Below are 17,094 nucleotides of genomic sequence, written 5' to 3'. Positions count from 1 at the left end.
CCTGCCTGAGGTCACACAGTACAGAGTCGGCCTGAAGTGGCCCCTGCCCCCCTCTAGGCAGCCCTGCCCCTCCACGCTGGGTCTCCGGAGCATCACTGTCTCTGCATCCTACAGGAGTGGACAGGGTGGGGCTGGGTGGCCCTTGCGTGCCAGCGTGGGCAGGGCCACGGGACCCCTGACCGTCCTGGGTTTCAACTACAGACCCCTGGTGCTGCTGGGGAGGTTTGGTGGGTGTCTGCCCATGGCCAGCTCTGGGGAAGACCAGGGGGTGGACCTTTTTCAGGGTTCTGGAGCATTCCGTCCCCTAGGATGGATGCCCTGGGGGGTGGCAGGGTGGGGAGGGGGTGGGTAGACTTCTAGGTCGGGTGTCAGGGCTCCCGAGGGGCGCCCCCCCTCGCCTGTGATGAGCCCCCTGCCCGCTTCTGTCTGTCTTTGTCTCCCCAAGAGGCTAGAGGAAATGGCTCTCCTTCCTGCGTGTGAGAGACGCCCTCTCCCGGCTCTGGGCACAGCCCTGCCCTCTGGGGTGGGGACCCGGAGCCCCCGTGCACCCACCCCGGGCGCCGGGCCTGCCAAGCCCTTGCGTGGGCCTTTGTGCTCTGTGAGTTGGATAATGGGCGGCATTCTCAGACGTCCAGTCATGGGTCTGGGCCCGGGAAAGGACCCCGGCAGCTCCACACTGAGGCCTCTGTCCAGCAGCGGCGGGGGGCCGGGGGCAGGGCCGCCCCCGGGGACCCCACCCACATTCTCAGGCTGTTGCCCGCTCCAGGGGGCCAGCTGCCTGGGGCAGGCGATCCCTGAACAGAGGGGAAGTGCCCCACAGATGGAGCCCCGAGGAGGCAGAGGAAGCCCAGAGCTGAGCAGGACGCTACTGTTCACCGAACAGTCATGGGGGCTGAGCACCTACTGTGCGCCAGACACGTCCCAGTCAATCCTCACGGAAGCCATCAAAGGGAGGTGCTAGTGATCCCATTTGATGGATGAGTAAACTGAGGCTCAGGGAGGCAAGGCAGTGGTCCTGGATTTGAACCCAAGCCTGTCTGGCCATCCTCATTCCAGCGGATTTTGAGTGAGCACCTACTGTATGCCCCGGGACCCAGCCGTGACAATGCCTTGAGGGTACACAGAGGAGCGTTCAGGCAACCAGGCCCCTGGAAGCAACCAAGGCAGGCTTCCCAGGGGAAGGGGCACCCGAGCCCCAGGGTTTACAGAGCCCTTACAGGATGACTCAGGATTGAACATGAACTTCATCCTTCACACCGCACGGACTGTCAGGCCCATTTACGGGGGAGGAGAAAAGGGAAGTGACTTGCTCAGGGCCACCCGCTACTCAGGTTGGAGCAGGAACTCCTAGGTCTGGCTGTTCCCTCTTCTCCATGCGGGAAGTCCAGTCAAGGCTGTGTCATCCCGTGGCCCTGGGTTCAGATCCGTCTGCTTCCCATGTGTGTGACCCAGGGTGAGTCCCTTTGGCTCTCCAGGTCTCAGTCTCCACACCAGTGTTCAGTTCAGTCACTCAGTCGTGTCTGACTCTTTGCGACCCCATGAACCGCAGCACGCCAGGCCTCCCTGTCCATCACCAACTCCCGGAGTTTATTCAAACTCACGTCCATAGAGTCGGTGATGCCATCCAACCATCTCACTCTCTGTCGTCCCCTTCTCCCGCTTTCAACCTTTCCCAGCATCAGGGTCTTTCCGAATGAGTCAGCTCTTCGCATCAGGTGGCCAAAGTATTGGAGTTTCAGCTTCAGCATCAGTCCTTCCAGTGAACATTCAGTGAAATGGGTCTGAAAGTCCCAGCCTCTCTACACCATGCAGAGCAAAATGAGATATTCTCTAGAGCATGTACAGCTGCCAGCCATTTGGCCTGTGGTAAAGAATCAATCATATTGATCACTCAAGTCATGGATGGCAAGGAGATGTTGCTCCCCCTCACTCCAACCCCATCCTTCCAGCTCTGGCTTCTGGCTGCCCCGCCCTGCCCCGCCCCGCCCCACCTGGATGGAGCTCAGAGCTGGCTTGGGTGTCAGGTACCCACAGAGGCACCTCTTCCCCCTGCCGCCACCTCCTCCCCCTGCAGTCAGGGCCTCATCTCAAGACCCTTTTGTCCTCTCCAGACTGCATGCTCCTCTGAGCCTCAGTTGTCTCTTCTGTAAAATGGGACGATGCATCTGCTTCCCAACAGAGTTGGCCGGTGGCGTTTGGTCTCTGCTCAGGACAGAGCTGGATCTTTCCTCATTGGCTCCCTGGAGTCTGCCTAGCAGGTGTGCCCTGGGCCTGGCCTGCAACTGAACCGATTCTGAGACCCCGTCCACTCCAGTGGGGCACACACAAGAACCGGGAAGTCCTCCTGGCTCTAGGACAGGGCAGAGATGCTCTCGTTGGCACGCATGTGTGGGCGAGGCTGGCATGGACGAGCAGGGCCCGGTCTCACTGGCCCTCTGGCCTGCACAAGTCTCTAAAGAGAACCCAGTGTCCGGAGAAGACGCGCGTCTTCTTTTCTCGGTCACCTCACACGCCTCTCTCCACACCCAGTCCAGATGCCGCTTCCTTCGGAAAGCCTTTCCTCTTGAGCTTCCAGGCCTCCCTCAAGGTCAAGTCTACATGGCTGTCTTTCTGAGAGGACTACCTTGAGTCCTTCCTTCCAGAGGACTTTCTGGAGCAGTATCAGAAGCTCCTCTCATCAGGTTGCTCTCCTCACAGTGGGAGAGCATCTGTCCTCCCCAGCGGACTGGCTGGTCTTCCCGGGTGGACACGTGATCACTGCCTGTAAATGTTAGGATGGATGGACCGCTGTGTCCCCACCCCAGGACATCGACGGAGCAGATGGGATGGTCACGCTGGCCTCTGGAGACCCCTTCCTGGGCGACGCCAGACACATTCTGCCAAAGCTGCCTCCACGACCCCCACTTTGTCCACGTGGCCACACTGCCTGCCCCCCTTCACAAGACCAGGCCATCCTGCCCTGTGCCTGGAAGACCCACTGGCCCTCAAGGTGACCCCTCAGCCCGATTCCTGGTGTGGTTCTGAGGGTCCTGCCGCCTCCAGGCAAAACCCTGGGTGGAATGAAACACCAGAACAGAGTTCTCCCTTCCTTCCTTCCTTCCACCACCACTGACCAAGCACCTACTCTGCCAAGCCCTGGGGATATTATGGGGACCCCGCAGGCACGGTCTCTGTCTTATGGGCAAGACGGTCTTTAATCAAATAGCGCAAATAATCACATAACTGTGAAGAGCCACAGCTTCGACAAAGGGCAACACCACGTGGTTCCAGGAGGATTTCTTGCGGCGGTGGCAGGGGGGGGACCTGAGTCCGTCTTGGGGTGAGCAAGGGCCTCCCTGGGGCAGTGACCCTTGAGCTGAGATCTGCAGGACGCTCACGGGAGAGCTTTCCCAGCACGAGGACCAGGGCAGCGGCTGGAGTGGGCAGTGCGTGGCCCCTGGAGGCGCAGAGAAGGTGAGCTGGGGGCTCTGCTGGAGGAGGGTGGGGTGGGATGGGTTCTCCAGGCGCTGGAGGGCTGGGCAAGGCCAGGGAGAGCCCCCTGACTGCACAGCAAGCGCAGGAAGCCAGAGATGGGTTCTTAGGAAGAGGGACTCCTGAGGACTGGGGGACGACGATGTGGTCTGGGGTGAGCAGAGGCAGGGTCCAGGCAGGGACTTCCTAGGTCGGGTGCTTCACCAGCCTGGGGCTTCCTCTTCCAGAGGCTGAGAGCAATAGGCTGGTGGGAGATTCAGAGTTCACTGTGGAGGCATTAAGTTAGAGGGGCCTCCCTGGTCACTGGGGGCAGACTCTGCCCTGTCTGAAACTCACAGAGGTGGGACAGCACCACGCTGACTGATGGCTCTGAAGAGGCCTTCTCATGGACAGCTGCCCAGGGTGGGCGGGGCTGCAGCCCATCAGTTCACCTGCCAGGAGAGAAGCATTGGGGGCCCATGGGGCATGCCCGGGTAGTGCCCGTTCCCCCAGCCTGCAGGAGCCTGTCTCTGGTTGGCTCCCAGTATGTACGCATCAGTGCGTGTGGGGGGGTGTGGGCCAAGCAGGGAAAACATGGGCACGGACATGGGGAGACGTGTGTGTGTGTCTGTGTGGACGCTGGGGTCGTGTGTACACGTGGGGGATGAGTGTGCAAGCTAAGCTCCACACGGGTAACAGGCTGATGTGAGGGGATGGACACAAGAGCTCACCCTGTGCACTTCTCGCTGGGACTCTGGTCTCTGGAGTGTCCACTGGGCCTGTGCTTGCTGCGCCTAGGACTGCTAGAGGATTTCCTCCTCAAACTGCCAGATTTTTATCAACTGACAAGAGCCCAATTTCTGCTTTGGAGGGTTCAGTCTGGTCCTGGGCACTTCAGCCTGTGACCTTGAGTGGTCCAGCCTCTGGCCTTAGAAGTTAAGTTAGTATTAGTCCTTCAGTCATGTCTGACTCTTTGCGGGCCCGTGGACTGTCGCCCACCAGGCTCCTCTGTCCATGGCATTCTCCAGGCAAGAATACTGGAGAGGATTGCTATTTCCTTCTCCAGGGGATCTTCCCGTTCCCAGGGATTGAACCCAGGTCCTCCCCATTGCAAGCAGATTTGTTACCATTCAGCCACCAGAGAAAGCCTAAAGCCTTGGAAGGTCCAGCCCAAGGGCTTCCTAAGGCCTTGGAAGGTCCAGCCCTTAACCACGGGCAGGGCAGCCCGTGAGCATTACTCAGCCTGGCCACAGTCCCCTGAGTTGAGGAACTTGGAACTGGTCCCTTGGGGACTTTTGGGTGACGCCATCTGTCATCTTACTTAAGTGCAGGCTCCACTGACCACAGCCAGGAGGCTCGGGATGAGCCAGCATCCTCACCAGTACTTTCCCGCATCCCTCCCCCACTCCAGGTCAGAGTCTGAGTCCCCAGAGCCCGGGAGCCCCCCCCCCCACCACGTCCTGGTATGCATGTTACATTTCACCACGACCCTGAAACTTCCCTCCTCCCCGTCTCCCTGGCTGAGCCTCCAGGCGTGCCTCTCAGAGTCGGCTCTGGCCTCTCCCCTTCCAGGCAGCCTTCTCTGACCTCCCAGGCTGGGTAAGTGCTCCCACTCTGCACCCCACGGCCCCCAACGGCCCCCCACGCGCCCACACCAAGCGACGATGTGTCTGTTGCTCTGGCTCCCTCCCCACTGGGGGGTGTCTCGGGAGCTGGATCGTGTCGGGGGCATACCTGGGTCCCCCACAGGGACTCAGAGCAGGCTCACGAGAGGGAATGAAGCAATGAGTGAATGGATGGGCAAGGAGATGAACTACAGTCCTCTCGCCACTATCTTGGCTGGTACCCACTCCTCACAGCTCCAGGGCCCTGGTGTCCGGCTGATGCCCCCTTGCGCTCTCACCCACCTGCCAGGGAAGGGCGACACCCATCCCCCTAGCATGGGGAGGGTTTGTGAGTCTAAAAATGCAGATTTTCCTATGAGGACATGACTTGGCTGGGTTGATCATGCTGGCATCAACTCATTCTCCCAGCTTAGGGCCACAGGCAGGGGCCAGACACCCTGGGGTCCCCGGGCGGTGTGGGTAAGCTTTGGGAACCGAGGGAGCAGGTTTACATCCTACCTCGCCACTCCCCAGCTGCAGGACCTTGGACAGAGCCCTTCTCTCCCAGCCTCTGTTTCCCCTTCTGCAAAATGAGGGTGAGGCTGCATCTCTCGGCTTCACTGGAGCCTCATCACCTTTTTTACAGCCCCGGGCACACAGCAGAAGACCTACCAGGCCCAAGGCGGAAAATAAAACAGCTACGGTTTACTGAGGCTGCCCAGGAGCTGCACGTGGATGATCACGTTTATTTGTCACAACAGTGGCCGGTGAGGGAGGGCCTTCTATTATACCCATTCTGCAGATGGGAAGCAAGGCAGAGTGGAGTTGAGTGACTTGTTCAGAGTCACGGACTGAATGTGTCGCCCCACCTGGACCCAGCCCAGGCCTCCACTGCGTCGCACGTGGCACTGAAGGCAGAACCCGGGAGGTGCCCAGACACCCCATCCTTTCCTCCCATTTGTCCAGAGGGCACCCCGTCCTCCCCTCCCATCAGTCTGAGACGACATCATCCATCCAAGCCCCACCCCCTCCCGCCTCTCCTGGAATCCCTTCTCCATGAAGCAGCCTCAGGGAGACTGTCCAATTGCAAACCTCTTCACGTTGTTTTTCTACAGCTTGAAACCCGGCAAAAGCTCTCGGGGGTAAAGCCTCACCTGTTTTCCTTCATCCATGACCCCTGAGGACTCCACAGTGGGCAGAGGCCCCCACGCCCTCCCCACACAGGGCTCACAGCACCCTGGTGGCTGGGTTATTTGGTGAGTGTAAACACCCGGGGGAAGGTCTGCATATGTTTGTTCACTGCCGCTGCCCCAGGGCTAGACCCCTAGTGGGTGCTCCTACACCTAGGCCAGCAAGGAATGGGTCCCTGGGCTGGTCTGGTGTCCAGCTGAACACAGACTTAGTGGTCGGTGCCCAGGCCTGGCGAGGGGTGGGCTGCAGAGACTTTGAGTAGCTGCCGGGGAGGGAGCCCCCAGCACTGGCCCAGCATCCAGAGGAAGCTATTTCTAGCTCCGGGAAACAGGAAGTGAGTCATGGCCCGAAAAGGCCGGACGCTCAGCACCTCGCGCGCGATTGATGAGCGCCTGGACGGAAGGGCCGGCCGTGCCTCGGGAAGCAGGAAGGAGGCCTGGAGGAAGGGGATAGGAGGGGAGACCCTCTCCCCAGCAGAACAGGCGGCCCTGTGGGGCCCCAGAGGAAGCTGGTGAGCTCCACACAGATGAAGCCACCAGCCCATTGTCCCTCCGCACCTGGGGTGGGTCGCCAGGGCAGGAGAGGCCACCTGCCCGAACCTTCCAACCCAACTGACACCCAGCCAGGGCCCACCCCGGGGGGACCGATACTCATCCCATCTGCTCCCCTCAGGAGCACGAGCAATCCCTCGCCCCATTTCACAGAAGCCCAAAGACAGGCAGGGGCTTGCCAAGGCCATGGCCACAGAGAGGGCTGCGGGGGACTTGAACCCCGCCCAGTGCCACCAGGGAGAGCGCTCACAGAGGACAGGAGGCCGCCACCACTAACATCTGGGCAGGTGTCCGAGGACCCCTGGCTGGGCTCTAGACCCAGTTCAGTTTCTATCTGAAAATAGTAAAGCTAAACAAGTACCCCCACCACCACCCCGGGGCCCCGACTTCCCTGTCTTCATTCAAGAGGCTTGGCTGGTCAGGCCAGAGTCAAAGTCTGGGGTCTGAGGCTGGGACGGTCCCCCCCTGAGCTGAGGCTCCCCAAGCAAGCGACCAGGGAAACCCCCTTCCTCCTGGCATCACAGCCTGGGGCCCCAATATGGTTTTGGTCGGGTAGGGGGGCACCATCATGTGACCCTCCATCCGGGACAAGGGGTGGTGCCAGTGGGCCGCCGTCAATCCTGTAAGAGGTGGGGGGGCGTCGCAGGAGAACTTTCACTTCCTCAACTGAACCCATGCCATCCCATCCCTGCTCCTCCGTTCTCACTTCCCCCTCCATGCCACGGCAGGGGTGGGCATCCCCCGCCCCTACAGGAATCGAGGGCTTTGACGTGCCATGCAGCTAACAATGGGCACCCTGAGAGCCCGCCACCAAGGGTGTGCGCCGCGGGTTGCAGGGTCGGGGAGAGGCAGAATCAGGCAGGGTGAACCCTTGATGCTTTGCTGGGTGCCTGCATGCATGCCAAGTCGCTTCAGTCGTGTCCAACTCTTTGCAACCCCATGGACTGGAGGCCGCCAGGCTCCTCTGTCCATGGGATTGTCCAGGCAAGAATACTACAGTGCCATGCCCTTCTCCAGGGGGATCTTCCTGACCCAGGGATGGAACCCGGGTCTTTTACATTTCCTGCACTGGCAAGCAAGAACTTCACCCCTAGCACCCCATGTACCGGAGTGCTTTGCTGGGTGGGAGGGGAGAATTTGAAGTTTTTCTTTCGAGTCTCAATTTTCTAAGTTTCATCAGAGAAACTTGTGTATTATTTGTGTTAAAGGCAACAGGAGACAAAAGCCACGGGTTGGGAGGATGTGGGTAATGGTGGGTATTTGTTGAGAATCAGAGGCCAGAAGCGCAGCTGCACCTACGAAGGGAAGGAGGGTGGGGCCCGGAGCCTGGGGACCAGGCACTCTGAGGGGAGACTACCTCGGCCCAGCCCAGGCCCTGTCGCTGCCCCACAGTCCCGAGGGAGAGACTCAGCTCCACCGTGGCGGGGTACCAGACGCTCAGAACAGCTGGCCACCTGTCGGGGGTCACCCCCCCAGAAGGTGGGCGGCGCTGCCCACCCCAGACCCTCCTCTCAGACACAACTTCCAGGGCTGGACTCACCTGGCTGGTCCGCAGGTCCCCTCTGAAAGCTAGCACTGGTGGAACCCCAGCTCTGAAGCTCCCCAACAAGTCACCACCCTGCTCTGTGCCTCAGTTTCTCCGGGGTACCTGGGACGGAGCCAGCTAACGCTGGGCACGCACGCGTGGGCACGTACACGTGGCTCCACACGCACCGCCTCTACTATTTGACGGACATGAAGGAACCCAGCGCCACGCGCATGCGTAAGGCCGGGCAGGACCATAGCATCCTCCGTGGGGACCCAGTATCTGCGCGTGACGGTCAGAGGTTGCCCCCCCATTTTACTATCCAGCCCCGTCCCTCTGTCTTTACTGAACCTCAAGGCCTCCGGACCTCAAGGCTCGATGGGAGGCAAGGGCCTTGCCCCTCTGGACGCGCACGTGCCCACCCAGCGCGGACCCCGAGTGGAAGAGGAGGGACGGAGAGGTCGAATGACGAGCCTCAGAAAAGGCGCGTAAATGCTACAATCGGCGTTATTTACCGCAGGTTTGCGTTTGCAGGACCCTCGGCCCCTGGCGGAGGATGCCGGGAGAAGGAGAGGTGGGCGTGCGGAGGAACCGGTCGCATTACTTTGAGCACGGGTAGCTGAGTGGATCCCTGTGAGTTACAGGTCTGGGGCTCCGCTTTCCCCTCCATGCTCCGGACCCTCCCAGCCAAGAGACGAGACCGCCTGAGCACCAAGCCCAGCTGCCCGCCTTGCTAAGCTGGTTAAAGCACCTGCAGGGTGCCTCCTGGGCCGGGCGCTGGGGCCCGTTCAAGTTGGTTTCACCGGGTAGGGCTGTCATCCCCATTTTACAGAGGAGGAAGTTGAGACTCAAGGAGAACTCACTGCGGAGATTGCCAACCAGGGGCGTCAGAGTTCAGCCCTTGTGCACTCCCCAAACGTACCCACTTCTGTGACTGTACCCACCCCCACCCCGGGACCCCGCCCGACTCGCCCTTTGCCTTCTCCATCGCAGATCAAGGTCCCTGAGTGGACAGTGAGGACCACAGTGTAGGGACCGGGTCCCCCTTCCCATGCTCTACGCGGCTGGTGTCCCCTGAGTGCTGAGCAGAGGAGAGAGCTGTAAACCAACAGGCCCAGCCCGCAGTGGAAGATGAAGTGCCGATGAATGAGAGCAGGAAGGTGCTGACTCCCGTTGTTTGTTTAGCCTGGGTGGTGGAGGTCAGGGAGGGCTTCCTGGAGGAGGCACCAGGCTACCAACAGGGGCAGGGGCTGAGGTGAGGGGGCACAGCCGATGCAAAGACCCAGGGGCGAGAAGGAGCCCTGCCTTCCTCCTCGCCCCGCCACCCAGCTCTCCCCTTCCTGACCGCCCCCCACCCCGCGCCCACGCCCATCCTCTCCTGCCAGCGGCTCCTCCAAAGACCGGAAGTTGAGGTGGGAATCCAACCCCGCAGATGAGGAAAAACTGCTCCAAAGGAAAAGAAAAAGAAAAAAAAAAAACCCCACCAAAACCCTTACAGACATTAATTCCATTGTTTCCACTCCCAGATCCTGCCTGAAAAACAAAAATAAAATCAAAATCAAACCCCAGCTGGGAGGCTTTCTCTGGCAAAGCCTTCAAGTAGGGGGTTGAGTGGAAGAGGCGCCACCCCCATCCCGTGCAGAGACCCCGCGCCCCTTGGACCTGAGCCTCCGCCAGCCCCTCAGTGGGGTGAGAACCGTGGGGGCCGGTTGCCTTCCCTGGCCAGTTCACTGAGACCCCTTCACACCCATAAAACTGAGGGGCTGGGCATACAGCGGAGCTGGGATTGGAATCTGGATCTTTGTGACCCTCAGAACGCACTAGCTTGCCCCCAGTCCACGGGGCACTAGGAGCAGGTACGGAGGAGTAAGTATTGGCAGGGGTTGCGTCCTGCACTTCCGGCTGGCTCTGCTCATACGTCCAGCAACGGGAAGCTCGCTCCTCACAATCAGCCATCTTCGCCTATTTGCATTGTCAAGAGTTGTCTGTCCACTCCTGCCGCACCCCCGGCCTGGCTCCTAAACTCTGATAGTGACACACGGGAGGCTCTGTCGGGACCAGGACTGGAGCGGCAGCCTGGTGGGACACTTTTCGGAAATGGGAACAAGAAGTGGGAGGCCACAGGAGGAGGGTTAAGTCTGGCCTCTCCTGGCACTGTGGTCCCTCGGGGGACTCCCCTGGAGCCTCCCGCCATCCCAGGCCTCTCACGGCCCCGTGGGCAGTGTCCCTGTCTCGTGCCAGGCCCAGAGGGTGCATCTTGTCTCCCTAGGGGCCTCTGAGGTGGGCGTGATTAGGCCCATTTTATGGATGGGGTCAATGAAGCACAGGACGCGCCCAAGGCCGGCCACGCCGGGCCCCATGTGCGGGACCCGGCGCCCCGCTTCCCACTTCCCTCCAGGGCTGACCTCAGCGGCCCCTGGCCGGGCTTTTCCCAGAGCTGAGGCCGGAAGCACAGGTCCCGAGTGTTTGTTCAGGCCGGGCCGGGGCTCCAGGCAGGCGAGGAGGAAACGGCCGCAAGATGTTTGTCCAAGTGGGGGGGTCAGGATCCACAGCCAGGAGCTGGGAAGGAAGTGCCAGAGGAGGAGAAGTCAGCTGGAGTCAGCAGGCCCAGGGCCTCGCCTGCCTCTCCTCTCCTCGGGGCCAGGGCTGCACACAGTAGGCCCCTGCTGGATAAGGAAGCCAGAGCCCCACCCCCACCCCTCCTCTGCTGCACCCTCCCAGCTACGTCCTTTGGGAAAACCTCCTGGCCCCGCACCCTGGAACAAAGAGTCTGGCTACTGCTCCCCACCCACCATGCCACCCAGGTCCGGCCACCAGCTTCCAGCCTGGACTGGGCAGTAGCCACCTCACTGGTCTCAGTCCCCCCATCCTCCTCCCCCCCACCCAGTCTATTCCCTGCCTGCCTTGGCGCCAGAGGGATCCTTATTAATATGCAAATCAGATCTTGTCTCTTCTCGCACAACACTCAGCCAGGCCCCCACCTCCCCGAGAGCAAAAGCCATCTGTCAGGGGCTGAATTGTGTCCCCAGATTCACATCCTCAAGTCCCACCCCCCAGCACCTCGGAATGTGACTGGATTTGGAGACAGGGCCTTTGAAGGGGGTGATTAAGTTGAGGTCATATGGGTGGGCCCCAGGCCAACGGGACCAGTGTCCTTATAAGAAGAGATTGGGGCACAGACAAGTCTCCGCACAGAGTGATAAGGGGGCCATCTGCAGGCCAAGGAGAGAGACGTCAGGGGAAGGCAAACCCGCTGACGCCTTGACCTTGGACTTGTGGCCTCCAGTGAGCCCGGTGGGGCTCTTTGCGACCCCATGGGCTGTAGCCCGCCAGGCTCCTCTGCCCATGGGCTTTCCCAGGCAAGGATACTGGCGTGGGTAAGCCATTCCCTTCTCCACGGGATCCTCCTGACCCAGGGGTCCAGTTGCAGGCAGATGGTTTTCTGTGTGAGACATCAGGGAAGCACTCCAGCCTCCAGAACTGCAGGAAAAGAAATTTCTGTTGCCATGAGGTGGTACTCTGTCTCTGCCCCCGAAGCCAACCAAGGTGCCCTCTCCCCTGGCGCCCTGGCCGGTCCTGGCCCCTCCTGCTGCCCCCGCGCTCTCTCTTCAGTCCACCTGGCATGCTCTCAGCCCCCAGCCTTGGCCCTTGCTGTTCCCTCTGCCTCTTACGCCCTTTCCCCGGGGCTGCTGCCTTCTCATCACTCGAATGTCTGCTGCCACGGCCCCCTCCACAGGGGCGCTCCCGGCTCATCGGCTCATCGGGGCTGTCAGCCACCTCTCCTGTCGGACTGGTACCTCCACCAGGGCAGTGGCTGGCACTTTGTGCCAGAGTGGCCCGCACACAGCACATGTGCAACGAAGACCTGCTGAACACTGGGAGGCAGGCCCCTCCTAGCCCCACCTCCCCATCTTCCAAAACTCAGAGCACAAGGGAGGCAGGGCGGGGCCTCCAGGTGCTGCCCAGGTTCAGGAGGTGGCTCCGCAGCATGGCCTGAGCAGGGCCTGCCTGCCTGCAGGATGCATGAGATTGCTGCCTGCCTCCCACATCCTGGGCTTCTAGACAGCACCTGTGTTCATTCCCCTCTTTCCTCATTTGTTTTTCAATGGCTCTTCCGGCAGCTCTGCTGTGGGTCAAACGCCGACCCCCTCTCAAATTCATCTGTTAAGTCCTAATCCACAATGTGATTGCATTAGGAGGGATCTTTCGCAGCGTGAGTAGTCGTGAAGGTGGAGCCCTCATGAATAAGGATAGTTGTCGTTTTCCAGTCGCTCATTCTCTTTGGGGCCCCATGGACTGTAGTCCCCTCAGCCTCCTCTGTCCATGGGATTTCCCAGGCAAGAATACTGGGCTAGGTGGCCATTTCCTTCTCCAGGGTATAACCCTGTAAACATTCACATGTTTGACATCTGTCCATTTCCCTCTAGCTAAATTACATCTCGATAATAAAAAAACAAAGCAAAACCTTTATTTTTTTAAAGCCACCACTCCCCTTGTCGGCCACTTGCGGGACGGGGCAGGGGGGTACTCATCTCCTAGGGCGCCGCAGTCGCGCGGGCCGCGGAAGGCTCCACGCGCGGGTGCTGCCTAGTCCCTCCTGGGCCGGGACGCGTGGGCCCGAGAGCCGCGCAGGCCTCCCCGGTGCCCCCTCCCGCCCGCCGGGGCTGGGAAAGGCCGGAAGCGGCGCTGGGTGGGCGAGGGCCATTGTCCGCACGTCCGCTCCGGCCCCGCCCCGCATTGTCCCGGGGGTGGGACCCTCCGCGGGCCCGGGGCTGGGGGTCCCCCGGGTCGCGCAGTGGCGCCTCCCCTTGCCCGTGCCCTCCCCTCCTCGTTTGCAGGAGGGAGGCCAGCGCCGGGGACCGAGCCCCGCGCGCCCCGCCGCGCCGTCCCCAGAGGTCACTCAGCCACCCGCTCCCCCTTCCCCTTGGGGCTTTGGGCCCCTCCGAAATCACAGACGCCGCTGGCGGGTGGGTGGGTGGGTGGGGTGGCAGGAGACATTCCCTCGCCGAGGGTCACGTGGCTGCAAAGCTGGGGAATCGGGGAGATGGGGCAAACCTCGCTGTCCTTGCCAGCGCCCCCGCTTTGAACAAGGGAAACCAGAGAGGGTCTCGTCTGCAGGGGGCTCCCATTCCAGTGTGGGGCGGGGGCAGAGGGGGCGCAGAGCATCGTTTAGACGACAAGTAGGTGACTGCACGGTTGCACAAGCTGGGAGACCGGTGAGGGAAGGCTCAGCGAGAGGGGTGGTCACCGGAGGCTCTGGGCAGGTGACGTCCTGGCAGAAAGCACGGGAGGAAGAGGCAGCCCGGGGGGACGGGGTGGGGCGCAGTCGGGGCAGAGGAGCCGTGTGGACCGAGACCCCGGTACGAGGCCGGCTGGCGGAGGCGCCTGGTGGGAGGGAGTGAAGTCAGAGAGCCGACTCGTGGGAGCCCAGACTTTAGGGGCTGCATCTGAGTCAAACTCGATGAAGAGACGGGCCGGCAGTTTGCTGAGAATAGAGGTCAGGAAGGCTTCGTTTCCAGCTATGCTCGACGACGGCGTGCCCTCTCCCGGCCTGGCTTTCCCTGGTTGCAGAAAGCATCTGGGTTGGAAGACGCTCTGAAACTGACTCCTCTCCAACCAACATTACCGTGACCTCACCTTGGTTGCACAAGAAAGGCGCCTGCAATGGTTCACAGATGGCGGATGGACCTAGGAATGGAAAATCAAACCTGCCCAGCCAGGGATGGATGCCCTGGGCGGGAATCTCTGATCCGCCGGGAGCCGCTGCCGGAGGCCGGGAGTTTAAATGTCTCCGCCAGGGAGGGTGCGATCCCCTCAGTAGCCGCTAGGCGGCGACAGAGACCGGGCTTGAAGCGGCAGAGTCTTTTTCGGAATCGTTTTGGAAGTTACGGAAAAATTCTGAGACTAGCACAGAGGACTCTAGGACTTTCTTAACTAAGATTCATCAAGTGTTAGCATTCGGACCCCCCTCTATGTATATTCAAGTTCCCCCCCAGCATGGGGAGAGTAAATTGCAGACGTGCTGCCCCTTGAACCCTAAATCCTTCAGTGTGTGTTTCCCAAGAACAAGGACATCCTATTACACAACCACAGTAGGGCTTTCAAGATCAGGCGATGTAACGGTGATGCAAGACTTATGTACTCGGCAAAATATTATTCAAATATTGCCAGTTGTCCCAACGAGGCCTTTTATAGCATTCCCGTACCCCATCTGCATTCCAAATCCCGGATCACATTTAGTTGTTTGTTTTTATGTTAAATGAAATGTATTCAACTAAGCCTTCTCAGGCTGAAGTATTTGAAAAAGATGCATGTGAAGAGTTCCAGCCTCACCCTCCTCAACCAGACGTCCCCCGGGCAGGTCCCACTCAGGTCTTCTCTACTGAAAGGTAGCAGATACTGGGCAGGGTGTGTGGGAGAGGCGGACTGGGCAGGGTGTGTGGGAGAGGCGGAGTGGGCCAGAGAATGCACTTACAGCCTGAGATGGAGTCTTTCTTTTTCATTCTTCCTGGCCTGAACCCATTTGTCCAGGTCCTTTGGCCAAGGGCTGCTCCCCAGCCATTCACCAAGGGTTTCAAGTGACTCCTTGAGGAAACAGCTTCTTGCTTTGGGAAACAATGGCAAATGCCCCCAGCTGGCAAGGCCAGGGGAAGTCCTGTGCTGGGTCTGGAGAGGGAGAAGGGCTCTAAGGGCTACCAGCACTGGGAGATAAATCCTTTGGCCGGTCCAGTGGCTTCCATTTCTTGCTTGCAGCAAAATGGCAGGAGAACCCAATCCTTTTGTCAACTAACAGAGAGTAATCATGTCTTTAACTTTTATTAAGAAAAATGGAATCATGCACACATAATAATGCCAGTCACCAGGTGGCAACAAAAAATAACTCTTTCTGATGGATTACTATTGACTTCTGGTGTAAAACGCAAACGGAGGGAACATGGTTAACATTCCTCCAGGACTCCTTCCTTTTCTGTTCCTTATTTATGTGACAAGACTTCTGAGTGCTTACAGCCGTAAAAATAAGAATGAAGAAGAGATGGAGCTGTAGATACTTCTCCACTGGTACACAAGACGGGAAATCCAGTTAAACCATTACAAATGTCATGTGAAATAATACTTTGTGTCATCAGTATCTATCAAAACATATTTATAGTTTTGATCAGTCACATACTAGTATTTGTAATCATACCTTTGCAGAATAACAGTTTGCACTTAGTAACTTAGAAGCACAGAAAATTTTTAAAAATTTAAAACCGGTTTACATCCATAGTTGTCACAGAGAAGATGGTATGATCAGTAAGTGACTTTCAGGCATGAGAATATACTGTTGAGGACTTCCCTGGGGGTCCAGTGGTTAAGACGCTGCACTCCCAATGCAAGGGGCCCAGGTTCAATCCCTGGTCAGGGAACCAGATCCCACATGCCACAGCTAAGGCCCAGCAAAGTTGAATAAATATATATATTTTTAAAGTGTATGTTGTTGTTCAGTCGCTAAGTGGTGTCTGACTCTGCGACCCCATGGACTGCAGCCCACCAGGCTCCTCTGTCCACGGGATTCTCCAGGCAAGAGTTCTGGAGTGGGGTGCCATTTCCTTCTCCAGGGGATCTTCCTGACCCAGGGATCAAACCTGCGTCTCCTGCATTGGCAGGTGGGCTCTCTACCACTGAGCCACCAGGGAAGCCCCAAGAATAAATTACGCTGGGCTAAAACTTTGTGAGAGGAGTCGAACTGAAGACAAGTTTCAGAGAAACTGACACGAATCCTCATTAATACAGAGGAGCTGGTTTGTGCGCTGTCTACACGAGTATACACGGGGCCACTACGCTCTTCAGCTTCTCGGGATGTGTACCGTGGAGTGATCAAACAGCTCAAGCTTACAGTGTCAACATTTAACATGCCCCGAAAAGTAAACCCTGTGCCCCCACTTTGGCTTTGACATCGTCGATGTCAATTTTTGAACGTGTAAGAGGGTGCGGTGTTTCTGAATTCTTTCCCAGGGGCTGCCAGCTAAGCAGTTCGCAGTTCTCCAATGGGTGGGTCCAGGCAGCTGGCTCTGAAGTGTCAGGCCGGGCTCCCTGCAGACGCAGGCTCCTCTGGGTACTTGTCCCATGTCTGGGAGATGTCTACCTCAACTGCTAACTGTTTCACACCTGAGAACAGTGAGAGCCCGAGGTCTCGGAGCAGAGGAACCGGCCCCTCCCAGGTCCGCTCACAGCGCCAGTGAGGCTGACAGTTATGTAACTGCTTGACCACTGCTCATGGTGGGATCCCAGAGCCCTGTTCAGCTGCCGCTGGGCCCCAGACACGGAGAAGGGACTGAAGACGGCTTCCTGGTCTGTCTGGGGGCTGTGGAGAGAAGGGCTGGTCAAAGAAGACTTCTGAGAAGTGGGGCTCTCTGAAGGAAGAAAACGCCTGAGCAGACGGATGGAGGAGAGGGCCGTGAGAACAGCGCGTGAGAAGGGGTGGAGGCGACAGCGAGCGCTTTGTCAGGCGAGGCGACAGGCGTCCAGGACACTGGCAGGGCTGCTGGACTTCCGCTGAGTATCTACTGCCTCTTGGCTGCTGATCTGGGTACCTGACGAGGTGACTCACGACACCCTCCTGGGCTTCCCTGGTGGCTCAGACAGTAAAAAAAAAAAAAAAATCTGCCTGCTATGCAGGGGACACGAGTTTGATCCCTGGGCCAGGAAGAGCCCCTGGAGAAGGGAATGGCACCCCACTCCAGTGTTCTTGCCTGGATAATCCCATGGCCAGAGAAGCCTGGCAGGCGACAGT

At 59.1% G+C, this 17,094-nt stretch overlaps 1 long non-coding RNA gene and 1 other non-coding gene across 3 annotated transcripts; both read left to right on the top strand.

The window, feature by feature from the left end:
- Positions 1 to 2,529: 2,529 nt before the first annotated feature.
- Positions 2,530 to 9,886, top strand: LOC138424784 (uncharacterized). Of its 2 annotated transcripts, none has more exons than XR_011250962.1 (4): positions 2,530 to 3,453; positions 5,701 to 5,821; positions 6,170 to 6,310; positions 8,856 to 9,886. It is a non-coding gene; the product is annotated as an uncharacterized lncRNA (long non-coding RNA). The 2 variants fall into 2 exon arrangements; XR_011250961.1 differs by lacking the exon at positions 2,530 to 3,453 and adding an exon at positions 4,965 to 5,049.
- A 5,768-nt stretch (positions 9,887 to 15,654) lies between these two features.
- On the top strand, positions 15,655 to 15,727 carry TRNAG-CCC (transfer RNA glycine (anticodon CCC)). Its single transcript has one exon. It is a non-coding gene; the product is annotated as a tRNA-Gly (tRNA).
- Positions 15,728 to 17,094: the final 1,367 nt, after the last annotated feature.

This window comes from Ovis canadensis, chromosome 19 (assembly GCF_042477335.2).
Source record: "Ovis canadensis isolate MfBH-ARS-UI-01 breed Bighorn chromosome 19, ARS-UI_OviCan_v2, whole genome shotgun sequence".
Lineage (NCBI taxonomy): Eukaryota > Metazoa > Chordata > Mammalia > Artiodactyla > Bovidae > Ovis > Ovis canadensis.
This window is presented reverse-complemented; position numbering and strand designations above follow the sequence as displayed.